Source organism: Bubalus bubalis, chromosome 3 (assembly GCF_019923935.1).
Source record: "Bubalus bubalis isolate 160015118507 breed Murrah chromosome 3, NDDB_SH_1, whole genome shotgun sequence".
NCBI classification, from domain to species: domain Eukaryota; kingdom Metazoa; phylum Chordata; class Mammalia; order Artiodactyla; family Bovidae; genus Bubalus; species Bubalus bubalis.
In genome coordinates, this window is record NC_059159.1 from 107,274,853 (window position 1) to 107,299,629 (window position 24,777).

Below are 24,777 nucleotides of genomic sequence, written 5' to 3' on the forward strand. Positions count from 1 at the left end.
AAATCATATTTTGCTTTTTTTGTGTGTGCTTACATGTAGCATTTCAGCTATATTATACATCATGTAAGTTTTGATGGATTTACCTGAAACTTAAACCCCAGGAATACTATGTTAGGAGATACTGCATTTGGTGGAAAGTTTTATTACATCACTAGATGAGCTTTGAGGCCGCTTCTAATTCTGAAATTCTGTGATTTATAGCATTGTTCCTATGGGAGAATGCATTCCAAGTTCCAAACAGCTGAGTCTTGGATCTCAGATCCTTTAAGAGTTGTGGACACTCATAATAAAATCATCTTTAAATATGCAAGTAGGTGTATGTAGTTCAGTTTATGTGTAGATAATGGTAGTAGAACTTTTGTTTGAGCCCGTATTGTATGCCAGATACTATAATCAGAGCCTCCATATGCGTTCCTTTGTTCTCCACACAGTGGTTCTTTGAGGTGAGCCTTATGATTTCCATTGTACAGATGGAGAAACTGAGGCCCAGCAGAGCCAAGATGTGACTGGCTGCAGACCTGTCCAACTCCAAAGCTTGTGACCTTTCTTCTTTGGTGCCTGATGCCTCCCCACCATCTGCTAGCAAACCGTTCCTCTTTCTGCTTCGCCCCCAAGATCCTTCCACAAGAAAGATAAAAGTCAGTTTTTTTCAATGTATCTATTTTAAAGCAGTATTATTCCCTTTGAGAGACCCAAAACATGGATTCCCTTAGATGGAGTCGTATACCATGACGGATCTTTGCTATTGCCTAGTGAGGGTGAATGGCTAGTTGATCTGGTCTCAGGGGCCTGTTGAAAGAGTAGCCTTAGAACATTTTTTAAAAATACTTGTTTATTTGACTTCACCAAGTCTTAGTTGTAGCATGCGAATCTTTAGTTGCAGCATGTGAACTCTTAGTTGTAGCCTGTGGAATCTAGTACCCTGAGCAGGGATTGAACCTCGGGTCCCTTGCATTGGGAGCACAGAGTCTTAGCCACTGGACCACCAGAGAAGTCCCAGAAAGTCTTTTATACAGAGTAACGCTAAACTATCCAATTATAAGATTCAAATACACACACTAAAATAGGTAGAGAGAATGGAGTAGTCAAAAATGATGGATAGCTGGTCTATCCCTTTTTAAAAACATATTTATTCAATTACACTGTTAACATACATCTATCTTGAAATCGAAGCCAGGATATTCATTTGTTTGTTCATTCACTTATCAGCCTTAGGACTTTATTGAACTCCCTATGTACCAGATTCTATGCTAGGCCCCAAGGGACCCAAAAGCAAATGAGACATAGTCTTTGCCTTCATGGAGCTTGAAACTTAGTGGACACAGACCCAGAAACATCTTTTAAAATTATCTTGATTTTAAATAAACTCTTATCAATGTAGGGCATATAGATACCTTTTATAGCATGTATTTGGTAGCAGTATTTCCTATAACATAAAGATTTGGCCTTTGTCTGTTGATTTGCTAACACTTACACACAGATAATGATGCTGAAACTGTTGACTTTGCACATTTGCTTGACCAAAGTGCCAGTTTATTGAAGATGAGCTGTTTCATGTTTTACTACTCTGCATTCTGTGATATCCTTCTGGTGACCCAAGACACAGAGAGAATGAATGGGAGGGAGTTAGATAGGCTGCCATCTTGGGACTGATATCCTTAGTTTACTGCTGGGTGTGAGTTGAGGCTCTGGCTTCATAGCTCGGTTTCAGTGGAAGGAATCCTATTTGAATGGTGTCTCAGGAGAAGACTTGTGAGGCTCCAAGTTGGGAACTCAGTCAGAGCCTATTTTATGTGGATTAGCGCTGAGCATGGTGGTGGCTCCTGGTATCAGACATCCCTTCCTGACCCGTGTGTGTGTTTGGAAGAGGAGAAGGGTGTAAGGAGATGGTCAGCAGATCCATAGCCTCGGTTGCTGTGGCTGCTGCAGACTCTTTATGGGCCTGCCAAGGACATAGGGTGTTCAACTGCCAAGTCACTTCAGTCGTGTCCGACTCTGTGCGACCCCATAGATGGCAGCCCACCAGGGTCCACCATCCCTGGGACTCTCCAGGCAAGAACACTAGAGTGGGCTGCCATTTCCTTCTCCAGTGCACGAAAGTGAAAAGTGAAAATGAAGTCGCTCAGTCGTGTCCGACTCTTAGCGACCCTATGGACTGCAGCCTACCAGGCTCCTCCATCCATGGGATTTTCCAGGCAAGAGTACTGGAGTGGGGTGCCACTGCCTTCTCCGAGGGTGTTCAAAGGGCAACCCAGAACCCATAGGGATCTTCATGTTCAAGTTGGGACGCAGTGGACTTCTTTTGTGGAAAGTATATTTGCCATGCGCTGTGCTGCCACAAAGTGGTTTCATGTGTAATGTGCCTGCAACAGTAGATTTCATGGGCTACTATCAAAAACCAACTTTATCTAGTCTCCTACTCTCCCATTAAAATGTATTCAGCGGAAACCATTTCCCCTGTTTCTGGATGAAAACATATCCCATGACTATTCCGATTATTCTTACATAATAAAAAGTTTCAGTGTAATGTGCCAAATACTGAAAATGTCTAGTAACATGTCACAGTCAAAGCTCCCAACTTCCAACTTTATTTCTACTTATACCCACTCTCCTACTTCCAGCAAGGGCCTGTTGGAGGGAGAAAGGGCTGGGGTTAGATACGTTCCCCTTGCTTACTCAGTAGCTCTTGCTTCTGGCTTTGGGAGAAGAGTGACGGGCAGGACAGGACGGGGTGCAGGAAAATTTTGACTGGCAGGCAGCATCACAGGAGAGCTGTCTTTTGTGTTGTGAGTGTTTAGAATCGATTCTTTGTCTGGGAGGATGCTTTGTGGGTTCTTCAGAAATATCCTCAGGAATAAAGATATTCTTCAGAAATGTCCCCTCTATGTGAACCTCTCCCCTCCAGTTTCCTTGATGTGACCACCTGTCCTTTCATAGTCTCCCTGGTCCGTGTGGACTCCATCTGCTGGGTTCCTCTGCTGTGCAGGAGATGGCCCTTGTTGGGCAGAAGCTGAGAAGATGGTGCCAGATGTGTTCTCAGGGTGTGGTCCACATCTGGTCCTTGGGAAAGACTCACACATCTTGGCTCCCGCAAACTTGAGAACTGCAGGCTCATCCCAGTGCAACTGTTATTTCCTCTGGCTTGTCCATCAGCATCCCGCCAGCCTACTTCTTGTCCTTTTGCTTAGGCAGACGTCACCAACAAGGTCACTGTGTCTCCCATGTTGCAGGAGTCTTCTGCTCTCCTGCTAGTCCTGTGAGGCCCCTCACTAGACTAGCAAGGGGAGGGCCCGGACTCCTGACTCTTCCAGAGAAGAACTGCAGCCTGCTTGCTTTAACTGTTCCCTCCTTAGTTTAGCCGCCAACAGCCTGACCCATTTGCGCCCTTGCTGTGGGTGAGGAGCTCAAGATTGGTGACAATGGTTTGGGGGCCACTGTCCTTTGACGGATTGCATCCAGGGCTGGCACTTCATTTTGGAGTCTAGTATCTAGTCTATCTTAGTGGTTGCCATGTCCGTCTTGACATCCTGTTAACACTCTTTTGGAAGGCACTGCTTACCATACTCCTCATTTTGCCGTAGTCTCTTCCTCTCTCTTTTCCTCAAAAATTTTATTGAAAAGAAATAACAGTAGATGGACAAGTAGATTATAACGTACAACAAATTCTTCAGATACATAGTTCAGTGTTTCACTGTTCTTCTCAGCTTGTGTCTTTACATTCTAGTTAATCAAAGTGTTCATAACCAATTCTCAGTGCAGAGAAGGTCAGTTCAACTGGGTCCTCTCTCTTTCTCACCTACCCCTCACTAACCCCCCCCCACCTTTCTCTCTCTCTTCTTTTTCTCCCTTTCCCTCTCCCCCTACTGCACTCTTTTTTTTTCTTTTTTTGTAGTTATTTGGCATAAACAAAGGGATTTTCTAAGCCATTTATTTATGTGGATCAAGCAACTAACACTTTCACTTACTTAAATAAAACAGGTAAGGACTGTTGTCCTTCATGGAGCTTCCAATTTGATGGGAGTGAAGTGAAAGTTGCTCAGTCATGTCCGACTCTCTGCCACCCCATGGACTATGTAGTCCGTGCAATTCTGCAGGTCATTATACTAAAGTGGGTATTCAAAGAAGTTCCCTTCTCCTGCCAGGCTTCTCTCTATATATATGTCTGTGTGTGCTAAGTTGTGCCTGACTCTGTGACCTTTTGGACTGTACCCCACCAGGATCCTCTCTCCATGGAATTCTCCAGGCAAGAATACTGGAGTGGGTTGCCATTCCCTTCTCCAGGGGATCTTCCTGACCCAGGGATCCAACCCAGGTCTCCCACATTTCAGGTAGATTCTTTACCATTTGAGCCATCAGGGAAGCCCCCCCACAACTCCATTTATTTAAGTTCAGTTCAGTTCAGTTGCTCAGTCATGTCTGACTCTTGCAACCCCATGACTGCAGTATGCCATGCTTCTCTGTCCATCACCAACTCTCAGAGTTTGCTCGAACTCATGTCCATTGAGTTGGTGATGCCATTCAGCCATCTCATCCTCTGTTGTCCCCTTCTCCTCTTGCCTTCAGTCTTTCCTAGCATCAGGGTCTTTTCCAATATGTCAGTTCCTTGCATCAGGTGGCCGAAGTATTGGAACTTCAGTTGGTGTTTACTAAATATTTGTTGAATAAATGATTGAAGGCACAAATAATCAAGCCAACTAAATCAAGGCACAAATAATCAAGCCAACTAAATCATTTCCCAAAGCCTCTCCTCTTTTGTGTGAACTCTTAATATCCAGGGACTTGGTGGCCTGGTATGCACAGTGGAGTTTATGAAGTGCTGATGGCTTTACTTTTGGTCTGCTTTTCACTGTTGTCCCCTTCACTCCCACATTTCTAGCAGGAACTTTGAGGCAGGCAGGGCTGAGTGGGGCTACCTCCCCGTTTAACAGATAGTCACATGAAGGAGGAGGTGTTGCTGGGAGGTCACTGAAGGGGTTACTGGCCAGCATGGCCAGAGATCAGCCCTGCCAGCTCTCTCCTGGGCTTGTCCCTGTTCATCACTGCTATGGCCTGGCTCACCACTTCTCCGTCACACAGAGGTGTCAGGAGTCCAGCCGCCATTTGGAATGGAAATGCTAGTTCCCTGGGCAGAGTCTATCCTGCAGGGTGCAGAGCAAGAGAATCTAAGAGTCAGTGCTATGAATGTGGGATGCTTAAAGATGGCCTGTCCCCTGCCCAACCTCAGCCCACACTGTTGGAGCCTCCTGGGCCTGCCTCCCCAGGGAACAGTAGCAACTGGATTCTGAAGGATGGTGGTGGGCTTGAACTAGGCTTGGCGATCGCCTTAGCTTTCATCCTTTCCCTGGCTGCTCAATAGACTGCCCTGACCCCGGCCACAGTCAGCTTTACATTCTTCCTTTGACAAGTTTTCCGCTGAACAGGGCCCCTGGGGCAATCCAGACTCCCTGAGGCAACAACCTTGAAGTGCTCACTTCAGGAGGAGGAAGGCTTATCTCCTACGAGCACATTCTTCCAGTCTGTCCTAGCTGGTTATTATCACATCAGAACTGCAGCTCTTGACATTTGCTGCTTAATTACTGTCTGTTGACTGAACAGTAATAGACCACCAGTTTCTTTGGTTAGTTATTACTGCCATGTCATGTTTTTTTAAAACACACACTGCAACAAGGCAGTATTTTACTTGATGCTGTCTTTTTTATGAGTATGATTATGTACACTAACAATAATGCCTTGCATGTGAAAGATGCTCCTGAGTTAGAGCATTTTCATTTTATTATCTCATTTGTCTTTTAGGAAAATCCAAGTAGGCAACTTATTTTAGGAGAGTGGGAGGTAAAGTTTTTATTCTAGGTATTACTTTACTATGAATTTTGGCATAATTATTTTTACACTAGTAGGAAAAAAAAAGTGAATTAAAAATTTTTATGACCTCTAGTTCTGGAAGACTTCTTATCAAAGTCTAAAAGGTAAAGTAGTAGAAAACAGCTTCTGTCCAGGGTCATAAAAAAAAATAGATCATAGTGTTTTTTTGGCTAGGAATTGAACCAGAATGTGGTTTAACACTATATCATAAAGAAATGAGTTGTCTACTCCAGAGTTTGCTTAGCATAGAGGTCTCTGATTATTCTTTGTTCATACTGAAGTGAAATTCACATAACAGAAAATTAACCACATTAAAGTAAAAAAACAGAGGCAACCACTCTATTTAATTGTAAAACATTTTCATCACTGTACAATGAAACCTCATATCACTAAGCAGTCACTCCCCATTCTCCACTCCCTCTACCCTAGACAACCAGTAATCTGCTCTCTGTTTCTATGGATTTAACTATTCTGGATGTTTCAAATGGAATCATACAGTATGTTTCCTTTTGTGTCTGGCTTCTTCCACTTAGCCTGTTTTTAAGGTTCATCCATGTTGTAGCATGTATACATGCTTCATTCCTTTTAAAGGCTATATACCCAGTACTTTTAATATGACAAAATTTCTGGGGTTACAAAAACTATAGTATCCACCCACATGTAGACCCACCATATCCTTCCCTCCATTGGCAATAACTTCCTTTCACCATAAGCTTGGCATTTTAGTCCCTAATTACAAATCCTGAAGGAACATGTGCAATTAAAACTTTAATCATTGCTTGTTACTTAAGATTTGGGGGAAAAGGCTGTAGGCTGTCCTATGAAAGGATTATGGGTAGTTCTTTGTACAATAAGATACCTCCAAAGGGGATAAGAAATGATCACTAAATAATGTAAAGAAAATAATGAGTTAATGAAAATACTTTTGAGACCCTCACATCATGGAAGTTTGTGCTCTTATGATTTTCACTGATTGTGCCTGGAGCATATGTGGAATTTTAGTCTTTTTGCATTATTCGCTTTTTTGCATTATTTTGCATTATTGGAGCCTGAGACGTGCTAGTTTAAGATTTTTTCTTCAGGTTTCCTCAGTGGCATAAAGATAAGAAATTGAGTTCCAGAGATGAATAGAGTTGAGTTCAAATCCCACCTCGACTGCTTGATAGCCTTTTGTCCTTGGGCACATGATTTAAAAGTCCATCATGGATAAAATGTGAGTGTAGATATAATTGTGGTAGGCTGGAAAATGGCCCTCCAAAGATGCTCATGCTCTCATCCCTACAAACTATAAATGCTACTTTATTCAAAAGAGAAGAGTCTTTGCAGATGTGACTAAGGATGTGCTTTGGGGGGCTGCACTGGGTCTTCTTCTGGGCTCTCTGTGGTGCACAGGCTTAGTTGTCCTGCGGCATGTGGGATCTTAGTTCTCCAACCAGGGATCAACCCCATGTCCCCTGCATTGCAAAGGCGGATTCTTAACCACTGGACCACTAGGGAAATTCTTAAATTAAAGATCTTCAGATGAGGATTTTCATCATCTGGATTATGCTGGATTTCCTAGGCCCTGATTGTCATCACAGTGGCCTAATTAATAAGAGAGAGAGGCAGGGGAGACTACACATAGAGAAACAGAAGACTGCAATGTGAGGATGGAGGCAGAGACTGAAATGATGTGGCCACCAGCCAAGGAGTGCCAGTGCTGGCTGCAACCAGAAGCTGGAAGCAGCAAGGGATGGATTCTCCCTGAGCGCCTCCCGAGGGAGTCTGGCCCTGCCAACACCTTGATTTCAGCACAGGTATGCTAGTTTTGGACTTGGATTTTCAGAACTGTGAAGGAATAAATTTCTGTAATTTTAAGCCAGCAAGTTTGTGGTCATCTGTTACAACCTTCTTTTATGTGGTAACTTATAGCTGCCTATTACTGGCATGTTCTACATAATTGTCCTCCTTTAGTCCTTGTGTCAGTGGTGGTTTTTCTAAAACTTTAACAGTGGCTAAGAGTTGGAGCTGTACAGCAAGGTTTCTCAGCCTTGGCACTGTTGACATTTTGGGCCAGATAATTCTCTGTTGTGGGGCTGTCTTCTGCATTGTAGGAAGTTTTGTAGCATTTCTACCCACCAGATGCCATCAGCACCTTCCCTCCAGTTGTGACAACAAAAAAACATCTCCAGACATTGACAAGTAGTACCTGGGAAACAGAACCACTCCCTGTTGGGAACCACGCACCTGGAGTATGACTCTTGGGTTTGATCCCAGCTCCATCACTATGTAACTTTGTAGTCCCAGGCAGGTTAGGCAGCCCCACTGAGCCTCAGTTTCTTTATCTATAAAATATTGGGTTGGCCAAAATATTCGTTTGTGTTTTTCTGTAAGATGTTATGAAATACTCGAATGAACTTTTTGGCCAACCCAATAGTAATAGAACCTACATCACAGGATGGTTACGAGGTTACTCAACTGATGTGACATATGCGAAGGCCTCAAAACAGCGCCTGGTACCTAGCAGGTAGGTAGGTGGCTGTGCTCAGTTGTGTCCAACACTTTGCAACCCCATGACTGTAGCCTGCCAGGCTCCTCTGTCCATGGAGTTTTCCAGGCAAAAATACTGAAGTGGGTTACCATTTCCTTCTGTAGGGCATCTTCCTGACCCAGGGATCAAGCCTGTGTCTCTTATGTCTCCTGCATTTGCAGGTACATTCTTTACCCTCTGAGCCATTGATACCTAGTAAAATGTTTAATAATTAAAACACCTATTAACCCATGCTCTGCAATCCTAATTTATTATACAATTTTATCTAGTTTCCTTTGCAGAAATAATGAGTATTTTAAAACATTTCCAAACATTTAGTAACTTCTGTTATAAAGATCAGTGCTTGAAATTAATCATCCATCTTTCATTGTTCCCGCCTTCCATCGCACTACTCCTCAACCTTGTTCCTAAGTATTGAGGAATCAAGGCTTGATTTGCATGCTCTGATCATCTGTCAGTCATGCTAACTCACAGAACTCTTCATATAATTCTGTGGATAAGCTGTAGCAACAGGAAAAACCCCCTTCCATCTGTCAGTGATATTTCTATTATTCCATAATTACAGCTTTCTTCTCAGTGACGTAGCTGTGGAATTCACTTATGGATGTGTCAGTGTCTCCATGCAAACGTACGAAATATTTAGCAGCATTTAGCGGGTTTTGGTGAAATGTTAGAAAGTGTTTTGAATAAATACCATCATCTACTTTTGTAAGGAATAGGAATGAATGTGTTCCAACTGTGGTGTAGGCCATTGTGTTTCTTAGCACAGGGACACAGCAGTGAATAAAACAAAGATTCCCCCATTCTCAGTGAGCTTGCATTCTAGCGCAGAAGAAAAATAATACGCACAGTCCATAAATCAACTGTGTAGTGTATTAGAGGGTGGTGAGAGCTGTGGGAAAACAGTCTAGGGTGAGGGGGTTGGGAGTGCTGGAGATGGCCCCCAGGGAAAAGATGTGGTCTTGTGCAGGGCAGAACTATTGCTGAATATTTTCACAGGGATAAATGAAAATGTCTTTGACGTGGATTGAAATCACTGTTGGCGAATGTATTTCTGCTGATGGTGAACAGTTGGAATATCTGAGGAGCTGAGCCTCTGCTCCTTCTCCACAGCACTGCCTGGGAGTGTCTTTCAGAGTTAAGCCATGTGGCTTTTGGTTTATCCCAATTGCCGTGGGAATTTTTGATAGAAATGGTTCAGGGATAATTCTTGCAGTGCAGGCTCAGGGAAGGACTGTGCCTAGCCAATCAGAGCACTTTTTTTTTTTTCCTTCTCTTACGTCCTTCCCTTACATCTTTTAAATTCTAGCCCTTCACATCTAAAGTGGATGCTTTGGGGGCAAGTCGTTTAATCAAGGCAGGGACTAAATGAAATAACATACTGAGAGTGCCTGGACCTGTGTCAGGAGCATGAGAAACTCTCAGAAGATGCGGGCACCGGCATACCTTGTTTCATTGCACTTCACTTTATTGTAATTCGAAGATACTGCATTTTTTTTTTAATGAACTGAAAGTTGGTTGCAGTCCTGCGTCCAACAAATCTAGAGGTCATTTTTTTCAGTGGCATTTGCTCATTTTATGTCTTAGGTCACATTTTGGTAATTCTTGCAATATTTCACACCTCTAGCAAAAAGATTATAACTGGAGGCTCAGGTGATGGTTAGCATTTTTTAGCAATAAAATATTTGAAAATAAAGATATGTACACTGTATTTTTTTTTTACACATAATGCTACTGCACACTTAACGGACTACAGTATAATGTAAATGTAACTCTTATATGCACTGGGAAGCCAAAAAATTCATGTGGCTTTATTGCAGTGTTCATTTTGTTGTGGTGTTCTGGGACTGAACCTGTACTATCTCTGAGGTTTGCCTATAGTTGTAATTTTACAGCTAGTACAATAAATATTTCTAAGGTAATATGTAAATATATTCATAGTGTGTATATATTCATAGTGCATAACTGTAGTGTGTACGTGCATTCAAACATTTCTCTCAAACTCTGTCTGCAAAGTGGGGGTCCTACCTAAAGTGCCTGTGAACTGGCCTCTTGTGAACCTAGGCCCCAAGCACACTGCAAGGACTCTGCAGACTCTCGTAAAGGGAGCCTGAAATGAGAGCATAGGCGCAGTGAATAATTCAGATAATAAACATCCAGCTGTTGAAAAGATAATTAATTAGTTCTGAAGGATGGATCTATTGATTGGCTTTTCTAAGTAATTGCATGGCTTGACACTACTGATAGAGACTTAGATCGGCATTTGTTAAATGATTTTGGAGTTGAATAAGTTGTCCACTTTTGCTGAATGATGTCAGAAGTCCCTCCAGAAATCAAAGGGTTCACCGGGGAAGGGTCGGGGTCAGGAATGGGGTGTGTCTAGGATGTGCTGCCGCACTGCACGGGTTTCGGAACTAGCAGAAGCGGCAGCTGCGCAACATTGTGACTGTTCTAAGTGCCACTGAGCTGTTCACTTTTAAACGGTTACTGTTATGTTATCTCGATTTCACCTCAGTAAGTTTTTTAAAAATGAAGCTCACTGCCAAATTCCCCATCTCCTTGTCTAGTCTTCAAAAGTTATTAAAGAATATGATAGTCTGGCTTCCCTGGCACCCCAGATGGTAAAGAGTCCGCTTGCAATGCAGGAGACCTCGGTTCAATCCCTGGGTTGGGAAGATCCCCTGGAGAAGGGAATGGCTACCCACTCCAGTTTTCTTGCCTGGAAAATTCCATGGACAGAGGAGCCTGGCAGGTTACAGTCCATGGGGTCGCAAAGAGTTAGACACGACTGAGCGACTTTCATATATATATATATTTATATTTTATATATACATAAATATATATATATATATAATGAAATATTGTGCCTGTTTGCTAGTTTATAAAATTCAGTTCTTTCTAGCTGTAAAATTTTATTTGGCTATATTGCTTATTTAGAGGCCAAACCGTATCCCCACAGTATCTGTCATGGTATCAATATCTTGCCCATAGTAGGTGCCCAGTATCTATAGATTGAATTGAATATATGTTGTTTTCTGTGTTGCTCATAGCTTGTAATGTCACCATTTAAAGTTACTGGAGTTAAACTGTACAGTATTAGAGATCTTCAGATTCAGTTTGCTCTAAGATGAGTAACCTAGGCCCAGCGAGGTTCGATCCCTCCCGGAGCTAGGGGGCAGCCGGGAAGATTCGCCACCGCTTTTATTAAGATCTGACTGACACACAGCAGTGTATAAATTGAAGATGCACAGCATGATGTTTTGACTTACATGTATTGTGAAATGGTTACTGTGGTAAATTTGTGTCCATTATCCCATATAGGTATAAAAAGAAAAAGAAAATTTTTTTTCCTTGTAACTAGAGCTCTTAAGAGCTACTCTTAACAGTTTTCAAATATAACACATTTGAAACACATTTCAAATATAACACATAGCAGTGCTAACTATAATCATTATGCTGTACGTTATATCCAGTACTTATTTATCTTATAACTGGATATGTGTACCTTTTGACCACCTTCACCCAATTCCTCCTTTTCCTGTCCCCTACCTCTGGTAAACACAAATATCATTTTTTTCCTTTGTTTTTTTCTTTTAGATTCCACATATATGTAAGATCTATAGTACTTTTCTGTCTCTGTCTGACTTTTCACTTGGCATAAAGCCTTCAAGGCTCATTCATGCTGACACAAATGGCATGATTGCTTCCATTTTTATGGTTGAATAATATTCCATTGTATGTATGTGTGACGTGTATCACAAGTTCTTTATCCATTCATCCATCAGTTCACTCCTTAGGTTGTTATCATGTTTTGGCTACTGTGAATAATGCTGCTGTGAACACAGGGGTGCAGATATATCCTCGCCATTGTGGGATTTTTAAAATTTAACTTTTTATTTTATATTGGAGTATCGTTGACTTACAATATTGTGTTAGTTTCAAGTGTGCAGCAAAGTGATTTAGCTATGTATATATACATATATCCATTCTTTCTCAGATTCTTTTCCCATATATATTATTACAGAATATTGAGTAGAGTTCTCTGTGCTATACAGTAGGTTCTTGTTGGTTGTCTGTTTCTATATAGTAGTATGTATATACTTCTGTGGAGCTCCAAACTTCTAATTTATCCCTCCCCTCTACCTTTCCCCTTTGATAACTGTAAGTTTGTTTTCAAAGTCTGTAGGTCTGTTTCTGATTTGTAAATAAGTTCATTTGCATTGTTCTTTTAGTGTCCACATATAAATGATACCATATGGTATTTGTTTTTCTCTAATTTCATTTAGTGTGATCATCTCTAGGTCCATCCATGTTGCTGCAAATGGTGCTATTCCATTCTTTTTTATACCACGTCTCCTCTATCCATTCCTCTGTTGATGGACATTTGGGTTGCTTCCATGTCTTGACTATTATGAATAGTGCTGCAGTAAACATTGGGGTGCATGTATCTTTTTGAATTATGTTTTTTTGCATATATATGCTCAGGGATTGCTGGTGTACACAGTGATTTCATTTCCTTCAGTTATATTCTCAGAAGTGGAATTGCTGGATCATGTGGTAACTGTTTTTACTTTTTTGAGGAACCTCCATACTGTTTTCCATAATGGTTGCAACAATTTGCAATCCCATCAACAGTGTATAAGGACTCTCTTTTCTCCCAGGATATTGTACTTCAACTTAACACTTAGAAAAATCGTATGTAGGTAATTCATTCAGCCATAAACATTGGAATATGGTTTGGTTTCCTTTATTTTTTTTTCCTTGTCTCTTCCCTCTTTCCTTCCTTCCTTCCCCTTTTCCTCTCTCCTTTTGTAAAAGATTCATGTGACCTGATACTGTAGAAGAATTGTTTCCATGAACGTAACACCTAGCTTTCATTCTTTCTTTTTGCTACTAGTCTCCAGTGAGAGAGTTCGCCAGTTCATCTTCCCCGGGTTTCTCTTACCTCACCTATCCAATGGGGAGAATAGTGCTTTTCCTGCTGTAAGGGTCAGGGACCAAACTCGGTGTGCTTTTGAAGCTTCCTTTGATTTTACATCCAAATCCTGTGATTAGTTGGGTTTTCTTTGAGCTGATTCAAAAGATGAGGGACTGTCGCAGATTCTGTTTGTAACTAGTCTTCATACTATCCTTAACCATTTTTCATACTGTTTTCATGATAGTACTTGAGAAAGAATATAGGAGGAATGGATTTTGCTGTGTAAAGGGTAGAAAACGGTCCTGAGTGCAGACAAAGATTCTATTGTATGTTAATTTGAGTGTGATGAAGTGTGGTTGGCTGAGATTAGAAAGTTGGAAAGGGGTATTTGTAAGAAGCAGGATCGTAGGCCCGTGGGACACAAAAATGAGGCTGGCAAACTGTGTCCAAAACAAACAAGGTGGTGTTTTTTTTTGGTTTGGTTTGCTTTTGGCTTTTAGTGAAAATAAAGGAGGAAACAAGACATTTTTTTAAAAAAAGTGAAATAGCCCCAGGAGAGCAGACAGGAGGAGACAATGTGGAAAAGCAAATGGGCAGTAAAAGAAGATAAAACCTCTAGTAACCTCACAATTTAGAATAACCAATTTTAATAATTTCGGTATGTTACCTTCAATCTTTTCTACTTCCAATCACTGCAGTTCTTAAAAACATAATCATAGCAGGTATTCTGCTTTAGAATATGCTTTTTAAAAAGTTAGGATGAAGACAGAAAAAAAGAACCAAACAACAACAAAATTTAAGCTGACTTGAAATATATTTTCTGTCTCTAAATAGTCTCTAATAATATTATTAATCATTGCACCTTTTAATGAATATAGCATAATGTATACAAATTACTAGTGTCAGAAATGTATTTTAGTCATTATATAAGTATGCTTTAAACATCCACAGTCATTTCTGTGGGATAAATTCCTGGAAATGAAATTACTGGATCAGTGAGTGTTACAGAATGTTAGGGTTTTTAAATATGCATTGCCAAATTCCTCTCTTGAAAGACGATAGAGAGGTGTGAATCTATAGATTCACACCAGCAGTGGGAGTGGCCAACAGCCTCCTTCCTTAAAAACATTGGATGTGATCACTTTTTTAAAGTCTTTGATCCATTAATGTTGAAAACGTGATATCATGTTTTAATTTGCACATATTTACTTTTATATATGTTTGAATTTTTTGTTTGATTGTTTTTTGTAAATTGTTTTATGTCTCTTGCCTATTTTTAAAAGCAAGACTTTTAATCCATTCTCAAGAACGCTCTTGGTTAAGGTTATTAACTCCCTTTTTGCCATTTTGTTGTTGTTGTTCAGTCTCCAAGTCATGTCTGACTCTTTCCGATACCATGGACTACAGCACACCAGGCTCCTCTGACCTTCACTATCTCCCAGAGTTTGCTCAAGTTCATGTCCATTGAGTCAGTGATGCTATCTAACCATCTCATCCTCCGCTGCCCGCTTCTCCTTTTGCCTTCAATCTTTCCCAGCTTCAGGGTCTTTTCCATTGAGTTTCTACGCATCAGGGGGCTGAAGTATTGGAACTTCAGCTTTAATTGACTGGTTTGATCCCCTTATAGTCCAGGGGACTCTTAAGAACCTTCTCCAGCACCACAATTTGAAAGCATCAGTTCCTCGATGCTCAAACTTCTTTGTGGTCCAACTTTCTGCCACGTTCTGCAAATATTTTAATTCACCTTCCTTTCAGTTTTGTGCTTGGTGGTTTTATTTTTCTTAAAGATTAACATTTTTATGCTATCAAATCTAATATTTTTCTGTGATTTTGGTCTAGGCTTAGATAGTTCTTTCCTACCCCATTATTGTAAAAATATTACCTTAATTTTCTTTTGTGATTTCTTTTTTCATATTTAAATTTTATTGCATCCAAAATTTATTTTTGTGCAAGGTAAGAGATGGGGATCCAACTTAATCTTCCAAAAGTGAATAACTGGTTGATGAATCTGATTTAATAATCCATCCTTTTTGCATTAATTTGAAATGTCATTTTATTGTATGCTGGATTTTAGACTATATTTGGACATTCTTGTAAGATCAAAACAGGTTTCAATTCCAATAGCTTATAACACATTTTGATAACATTTGATATCTGATAATGCAAGCTCCATCTAGTTAGTCATCCCTAGTTCTCCAAATTTTCGTAAATATTCTTGACTATTCTCCTAAATGAACTCTAGATTATTTTTGTTAAGTTTTAAAGACCATTTCTAATGAAGTGTTAATTGTAACCATATTACATTTCTAAATTTATTTGGAGGAAAATTCTAATCTTTACAATTAAGCTTTCACATTCAGCAGGATAATATCTCATTTCATTAATTCAGATCTTTTGTGCCCCACAGTAAAGTTATGTGGCTTTCTTTATATTGGCTCTGTACACCTCCCTTTAAATATATTACTATTTGTTTACTATCTTTTTCTTTCTTTATGAATGTGACTTTTACCCTGTTTTATTTTCCTGCTGGTTATTTCTGGAAATTTGGGAAGCTGTGGATTTTGTATATTGACTCTTGAATTGTTTTCAAGCATTTCTACTGGGTTGTATCAGTGAACTACCATTTCATTTCCAAATAATGTTAGTTACATTTTTCAGTTTCCATTATCTATTATTTTTCGCTACTTTGGTGGTAAAGCAGGTGATTTGTTTTGGTAAAAGAAATATTAAAATGACAGAGCTAATAAGAGGCATCCTTGTCTGGTTTCTGACTTTATAAGGAGTGTCTATCATGCATGTTTTGTGATCTGTTCCAGAGCACTTTGGCAGTGCCAGTCTTCCTCTCCAATTAAGATAATTTTAATAATTTATTATTTGTGTATGATCTTCTTGATGTATAGACATAAAACTCTATGAAAATGGTACCTATATTTGCCTGGAGCCTAGTGGTAAAGAACCTGCCTGCCAGAGCAGGAGATGTAAGAGATGTGTGTTTGATCGCAGGTTGGGAAGATCTCCTGGAAGAGGGCATGGCAACCCACTCCAGTATTCTTGCCTGGAGAATCCCATGGACAGAGGACTGGTGGGCTATAGCCCATAGGATTGTAAAGAGTCAGACACGACTGAAGCAACTTAGCACACACACACTATGACTAAAAGGTGACATATCAATCAATTAAGTACTTTTTGTATTAGGTTAATTTATTAATACAGTAAATACCCCTCTGCTCTGCTGAAGTTTTAAAAAGCTACAAGAAATAATTTGAAATATATCATATCAAGTTAGAAAAGTGGGTCAAAAATTCCTGTAATGTAGGGTCCTAATTTTTCATGTGGTATTATCATGACCTTAGATGTACAATGTAAATGAATGATTGAAGTGTACATTCACGCCTCAGAGAAGAAATGTTTTAGTCTTACTGTGTCTTACTTTTGAGAGTACTTTCCTAAAGGAATACTTTTTAGTACTGATCCTGATTTTTGGATTAGCAGAGTGGCACACTGAAAGTACACTTATAAGTACTTTTGTTGTTTAGTCACTAAGTCGTGTCTGACCCTTACAACCCTATGGACTGTAGCCCGCCAGGCTCCTCTGTCCATGGGATTTTGCAGACAGGAATACTGGAGTGGGTTGCCATTTCCTTCTTTAGGGGATCTTTCTGACACAGGAATCAAACTTGCATCTTCTGCATTGGCAGGAGAATTCTTTACCACTGAGCCACCCAAGTATACCTGTGCTTAATGATGTCACAAGCAGTTTGCAAAATGTATTAGGTGCTAATGTCAAAGGAGAATGCTGACTCAAAATATATTCAAGTACCTTAGGAATATGAGTGTTATTTTGTTAACAGTCCCCTGTATCAAAAAAAAAAAAAATCCAAGGAAAATCAGCCTGTATGAGTAATACAGGTCCCCCACCCTGCCCCCAAATGTAGAAAATATTGAAAAGTATAAAGAAGATTATCCTTCCAGTAGAGATACTGCTGTTGGTATTTGCATTTCTTTTTCCTGTGTTTGTGTAATTGCTGTCACACTGCATATATAGATTTGTATATTGTCCTTTTATCTGAATATTATAATCACGTGTGTTTTGCTTAGAGATACCGCTTTTAAACAGGAAAGCTGGACTGTTGGGTGGTGGAAATGGAGAATGAGGTGATCCGTGCAGCCTTACAGGCCAGAGTCCTGGGAGTGACTCCCAGGATGAGCTCAGCAAAGTCCACCAGGGTCCTCAAACAATCACTGACCCAAGTGTCCTCAGAGAGGCTGGAAAACAAAGCTGAGATTATTCTGCATGACCCTGGGAAGCTTAGGGTCACCTGAACGAATTACCCCTTTTCTTGAGGAACCAGGTGGCCTCTGAAAGCTGGCCTCCTCTGAACTGCAGTGTAGACTGCTGTGGCTTTTTGATCAGTCATCTGTCACATGGGGATATTTCCAGTGTAGACTCACTCCTGTTGTGCATATAGAATTGCATGAAAAAGGAAGTTAGATGAATTGGTTTACTGTGCTGTGCTCAGTCATGTCCTACTCTTTGTGACCCTATGGACTGAAGCCTGCCAGGCTCCTCCATCCATGGAATTTTCCAGGCCAAAATACTGGAGTGGGTTGCTATTTCCTACTCCAGGGGATCTTCCTGATCCAGGGATTGAACCCACGTCTCTTGCATCTCCTGCTTGGCAGGTGGATTCTTTGCTACATATCCTATGGCCAAATTCTATGGATTTTTGTAGGCCCTTTGGCAATGTGATATTTTTACACAAACATTTTTCAAGACCCTTGTCTGATCAGCATATCTCTCTCTGTGGTGTATTAATAGTATTAGTTCTGAAAACTTATAGCTGATCCATTACCAAGGCCAAAAAAAGGGAGAGCTTGGATTAGAAATTTCATGCAAAGAATTTGTGAATCGCTTGTATTTTGTCAGCTTGACACATTTGTAGAAAAAATAGATTTCTAAAAATGTATAGTGCCTGCTATGCAGTCTGTGCTCATTCTTATAGTTTTTTTTTTCTTTTTTTAATATAAATTTATTTATTTTAATTGGAGACTAATTACTTTACAATATTGTATTGGTTTTGCCATATATCAACATGAATCTGCCACATCCTGAACCCCCCTCCCACCTCCCTCCCCATACTATCCCTCTGGGTCATCCCAGTGCACCAGCCCCAAGCATCTTGTATCATGCATCGAACCTGGACTGGCGATTCGTTTCTTATATGATATTATACATGTTTCAATGCCATTCTCCCAAATCATCCCACCCTCTCCCTCTCCCACAGAGTCCAAAAGACTGTTCTATACATCACTGTCTCTTTTGCTGTCTCGCATACAGGGTTATTATTACCATCTTTCTAAATTCCATATATATGCGTTAGTATACTGTATTGGTGTTTTTCTTTCTGGCTTACTCCACTCTGTATAATAGGCTCCAGTGTCATCCACTTCATTAGAACTTATTCAAATGTATTCTTTTTAATGGCTGACTAATACTCCAATGTGTATAGTTTTGTTTTATGATGTTATTTTTAAATTAAGAGCCTACTAACAAACAAGGTATGTTTTAAGAAGAGCGATTTTTATTCTAATCATTTTTGTATTCCAATTGATTAAAAATAAAATTAAAAAAATGTTTCTTCTACTGTGACCTTGTTACAGAGTTTGAGGATTCTTACCATATATGTGTATTTTTCTTTCACATGTTCCCTCTATAATTTCTTCTTTGCATCAAACAAATGCCTGGTATTTTTTGTTGTTTGCATTTTCTAGAATGTCAGATTAAAATGCATGTGTATCTCAATCCATTCCTTTAGAACAGCACTGAGAGAAATATGAGAGCCACATGTGTAATTTAAAATTTTATATTAATGGTATAATTTATAAAAGTAAATATATTTATATTTATATATTTATATATAAAATATAATTTTATATATTTATAAATTTAAATTTTATAGTAATAATATAATTTATAATAGTAAATATATTTATATTTTTATATTATATATAATTTTATATGTTATATATTAAATTATAATTTATAATAGTAAAATTTTATATTAATAGTAATAGCTACATTTAAACTTGTTAATAATATATCAAAACTTCTTTCATTTCAATATCTAATCATATGAAAAATTAAGGATAGATTTTATATTTTTTTATTCAGACTGGATCTTCTAAATCCAGTGTGTATTTTACACTTTCAGTGCATTCAGACACTGGATTTTCATCAGAAATACTTGACCTATTTTTAGATCTCGGAAGCTTTATAGTTTAAAAAGTACACTCACATTCCCAGATTGTTCCAGCATTCCCAGCAACAGAAACATTAGTTTTTTAAAAAAATTTTAATTAAGATGAAATAAAATTTAAAATTTACCTCCTTAGTTACCTACTTGCTCAAGTGCCATTTTAGTTGTATGCACAGCATTTCATTTTAGTTACTAGTAGCAGAGGGCAGTGGAAGACAGGGAAGGGGAGAGAGAGAGGATGTGTATGGCTTTGTGATTAACTAGCTGTGTAACTTGGAGAATAGTACTACTCACAGCCTTCTGGCCTGGATGTCTTAAATTATAAATTAATTATAAGGAATGGACCAGATGTTCTTCTCTGAGGTCCTTCTGGTGCTCCTAAAATGTTATGAAACTTATATGTACAAAGCCTCAAAGCACCACACCAACTTGAATGTATTTCAGACCATGTGTGTAAAATAGATGGGTGTGAAGTGTTCTGTTTCATGATAAGTTTTAGGTGAGGGCAGAGAAGGGAAGGGCCACATCAGGCCTGGTTGTCTGCAGGAGCTTCTGGCTCTCCTCTTGGGAGATGGCGGGGTGGGGTGGAATAGATGTTCCTGTGCTATAGAAATTACAGAAATCATGTATCTCTTCTCTCAGATGAAATTCCCTGTATTCCTTTCCTATTTCTCCTGTTACAAATTCCCACGGGGTTAAGGCTTAGACATAACACAGCTCTTATAGTCCTTGAGGTCAGAAGCCCAAAATTGGTCTCACTGGGCAGAAGTTACGGTATCTGCATGGCTCCCTGCCTTCTGGAGGCTCCGGTGGAGAATTTGTCATCCTGGCATTTTGCAGATTCTGGAGGCCAGCAGCAGTCCTTGGCTCATGTTCTCTTTCTACCATCAAAGCCAGCAATTTCCAGTTCAGCCTCTCTCACTTTGTATCACTCAGTCAGCAACTCTTCTGCCTCCCTCTTCCTTTTAAGATCAGCTGATTAGCAACCTTAAATTCCACCTGCAACTCTAATTCCCCCTATGCCACAGTCACACATAGTTACAGGTTTAGAGGATCAGGACTTGGGCATCTCCTGAAGAGCATTTTTCTGCCTACCACATTGGTATGTCTCTGAGGTTTAATAGTTTTTATGAATCATTTCAGAGTGAGTTGTTTTTGTCTCTCTGTTCCCCCCTCCCACACTGAGTTAGGCACAGTCAGCCAGTAGTAGGCGGAAGTCAACTGAAGGGATTAGGCTGAGTAGTGGCCTTGAATCGGAGAAGGCAATGGCACCCCACTCCAGTACTCTTTCCTGGAAAATCCCATGGACGGAGGAGCCTGGTGGGCTGCGGTCCATGGGGTCGCTAAGAGTCGGACACGACTGAGTGACTTCACTTTTCACTTTCATGCATTGGAGAAGGAAATGGCACCCCACTCCAGTGTTCTTGCCTGGAGAATCCCAGGGACGGGGGAGCCTGGTGAGCTGCCGTCTATGGGGTCGCACAGAGTTGGACACGACTGAAGTGACTTAGCAGCAGCAGTGGCCTTGAATGACTGAAGAATTGCTCTTCAGCAAAGCATCCTCCATCTCTAGCTGTTTCTTGAAGCTAATTGTGTGTGGAAAGTTCTTTGACCAAAGCCCATGTTCCCACCCATGGAAAAATAAAACTGTGTCCTTTTAAAGAAAATAAGAATGTATTGCCTAAGCTTTGTCTTTTTTTCACCTCTGATCAAAGATATCATAAATGTTTGCCCAAGTTCAGTGTGTAATTTTTTCTCTCTGCTGAGCAGGTGGTTGGAAGTTGTGGAATATTGTTTTTCTGAATTTAGAATCGTACTATCCTTGTGAATGTGCTCAATAAATAGAAAAATTGAACTGTATTGGTTTACATTTTAGTCTGCTCTTTTGGATAGACTTTTATAACTGGCTCTCACCACCATTATTTGAGTCTGTGACACTAATCTTTAGGTTGACTGTTGTTTAGACATTACTTTATGAAGTGTTGGTTTAGAGGGTAATGAAGTGATCGGGAGACTTCCGTGGTTAAGCACCGTTTCACAATTATTGTGAGCTCTGGTTTGGCCATTCAGTTACTTAGAAATATGCCAAATTCTTTGGAAGGCAATGGGGATACTGTCTTTAGAACTGCTATACTGTATAACCCCAAGAGTCACCATTTACATCACTCTGTAGTCTGTGAATGGCACCCCCTGGATATGTGCATTGAAGGACTATGAGGCCTTATCAGTGACCCTGACATTGCCTATGAGAAAGCATGTAAGCCCAGTGGGGGACAGATTTACATACAGACTCTTAAAATCTTCATGTTATGTGTGAGTGGATACATATTGGTAATAGGGGTGCAGAAGAGGGAGCATCTAATTTATCTTAGGAAAGTCAGGGTATTTAGAAATGTTTCTTAGAGGAGGCCCTGCTTAACCCGAGTCTTGAAGAATCAACAGGAAATGTAGATAAGAAAAAGTGGAATGGTTTTCTGGACAAAGCCAATTGTGTGCAAAAACATACGGCATTTTGCAAGACCTGCAAATATTTCAGTATGACTGAAGTGTGAGATTCATGTTGGAATGTGATGAGGAAAAGCATTTAACCTTTCTGTGCTTTAATTCCCCATTTAATAAAACAAAGAAAATAACACTAGATACCTTGTGGGGTTTTATGAGTGAAATCTCATAAGTAAAATGCTTAGAACAGGGCCTTAGATATAAAAAAATCTCTTAATAAAAGTCAGCCGTTGATGTTGATCACAATCATATTACATGAGATTGAAAAAAGGAGGCAAGGTCTGCATAGCCTGTGCTGAGGAGTTTCAGCATCATACTGTTGTGGAAATGGTTAATTTAAAAAAAATATTATGTGAGCTTTGTGGATTTATAAACTCTGTCATTATTTTGCAAGGCTGATTAGACCATGATGATTCAATTCATACTACTCAAAATCATCAGAGAGACTGATGAAGAAAAATGGCACTTTTATCAATTTAGACTGAAAATGGAAACCTCTCAGCATGCTGTGACGGTTATGGCAATGAGGTGGTGTGTCTTCTTCCCATCAGCTGGTAAACTTTCTTGAGCTCCTGTGTTAACATCAAATGGTCTCATAGGTGAGGATGAAGAGTTGGAGCAAATGCAGATGAATGTTTTGAAGGGCTGGTTTCAACAGATGATGCCAACCCAGTGGATCAGCCTTGCTCACTTATTCCATGTCTGCCAGACAAATGAGAATTCTCAACGCATTTGGCTCAGGGCACCATCTCTCTGGAAATACCAGAGACACTGTGATTTTCTCTTCTGTCTCCTTGTACAGATAACTCTTTTTTTTTTGGACATATTCCTCCCCTGATTTTTTTCTTTTTAATCATCACCTTTGTTTCAGCATGCTTTCAGATGTCAAGATTTTTCGGTTTACCTTGACTTTCTTTAAAGCCGGTTGCTTTTTTATATTAATCTCAGCAATAAACTTTCCATAGTAATCATTTTTTTCATTGCATCTAGGAGCTAAGTGGTGGGTGGCTTCTGGGAATATTTAGTTGGTTAAGTCCACCCATTGTGGGTGAATTCACAGTACTATTAATTCTGTAGAATGGTCTTTCCATTTTTTTTAGTGTCATCTTATTTTCCTAACCTGTTGCTTTAATCATCTCTTATACTAGATTTTAGAATCTGTTAATATTTGGGGGCCTATAGTTCAATGAATGAGTTATGAGGATAAGATTTGTCTCCTGAAGTTGCTATATTTGTCTAGTAATTCTTTGATCAAAGTACTATTGAAGGACCTTAGAATTTTAGTATTTTCTACTGAATGCTTTAGGAATATAAAAAAATTTTTTTTTTTTTACTGAATTTTCATTTAATGCTCAAGTTACTTTACACCTTGTATCAAGCATTCCAAGGTCAGACAGATTAGGCAGTACTTTGTCAAAACAGAAAATAAGAGTGGTAAAAAGACAGAAAGTTTATTTTAATTACACTTGATAAAGTAAACCTTTTCTTGCCCTTACCTTTATTATATGACCTCTTGATCATAAATGTCAGTGTTTCCCTCTCCAAAAAAAGATTTTATGTTTCAAATAATAACTACCTTGATTTCTTTAATGATAGTTATTAATAACACTAAAGCATTTCACACATTTGGCATGTGCATTTTAAAATAAAACTAAAAAAAAAGTGGAGAAGGCCTATCTAAATTTGCTGCCTTTGGAATATGTATTCTGAATCTTGTTTTTCAACATTTAAACAAAAATGCTTTGATGGAATGCTACAATCACTGCTCATTATCTTGAATTCACTTGCAGGTCATTTGTTCTTAGCTGTTTTTTAAAAACGTGAATGTTCACTAAGTTAATGCTCCAAAGGAAATCAGTCACAATTGTTTATAATGGGTGGTTATTTAAAAATGAAAGCTCTGAGGAAAATGACACTTCTTATTTTTAATGCTTCGAACATTACAGATGTTGACAATGTGATGAAATGTGGCCTGCCTTTAGTATTCATTCAGCAGTCTGTTCCATGGAGCAGTTAGAGATGAGGCTGTATTATACTGAAATATCTATTAAAATTCTTATACTATATTGGAAAGTTGCATATGTACCTGTGCTACACTGAATTCTGTGCTCCAACAAAACATTTTACAATGTTCTGGTACCCATTTATGTTACTACAACAAGGAGAAAATGGCTGCTCTTCCTTACTTGGAATAAACTTAGAGCAAAATTCCAAGAAGAGCACCAGAGCTATTTATAAAAATACAGGGCATGTTTTTCTTTCTTTCTTTTTAATTCTTCAGAATAGGACTGAAGATTTTAAGAAATAAATATGATTTATTACGACAACTTTGTTTATAGATAGATGCTAGATCATATAAAAGGATTTGGCAGTTTATTGTGAAGGGACAAAAAGTACATTAAAGAAGTGTCCAATTTATTAATAATTTTTAAAATGCAAAACACAGCAAACCCAAGTGCCACTGTTTGTTGTCTAAGTTTAAGAACAAAAATAACCAAGATTGAGGTGGAGAAAAAGCACAGAGTGGAAATGCTGACTGATGCAGACTTTCTCAGGGGTCTTGTGTTCATGAGAAGCCTTGAAGCACATATCCTTTGATCTAGCAGTTCCACCTCTGAAAACTTAGCCTAAGGAAGTCATTGAACAATGGAGACCAAACTAAAGAAAATAATACTCATTGCATTGGCCAAAAAGTTCATTGCGGATTC

General features: G+C 39.3%; 1 protein-coding gene across 7 annotated transcripts in view; it reads left to right on the forward strand.

Moving 5' to 3' along the window:
* The window catches only part of PIP5K1B (phosphatidylinositol-4-phosphate 5-kinase type 1 beta), a 338,893-nt gene that overhangs the window by 43,604 nt on the left and 270,512 nt on the right, over positions 1–24,777 (forward strand). The window contains exon 1 of one of the 7 annotated variants that reach the window (XM_044939941.2): positions 492–638. The exons of the other annotated variants lie outside the window; for them this stretch is intronic. The gene's annotated coding sequence lies outside the window, so the exon portion shown is untranslated. Of the gene's footprint in view, positions 1–491; positions 639–24,777 lie in introns of those variants that run through there. 7 annotated transcript variants of the gene reach the window in all.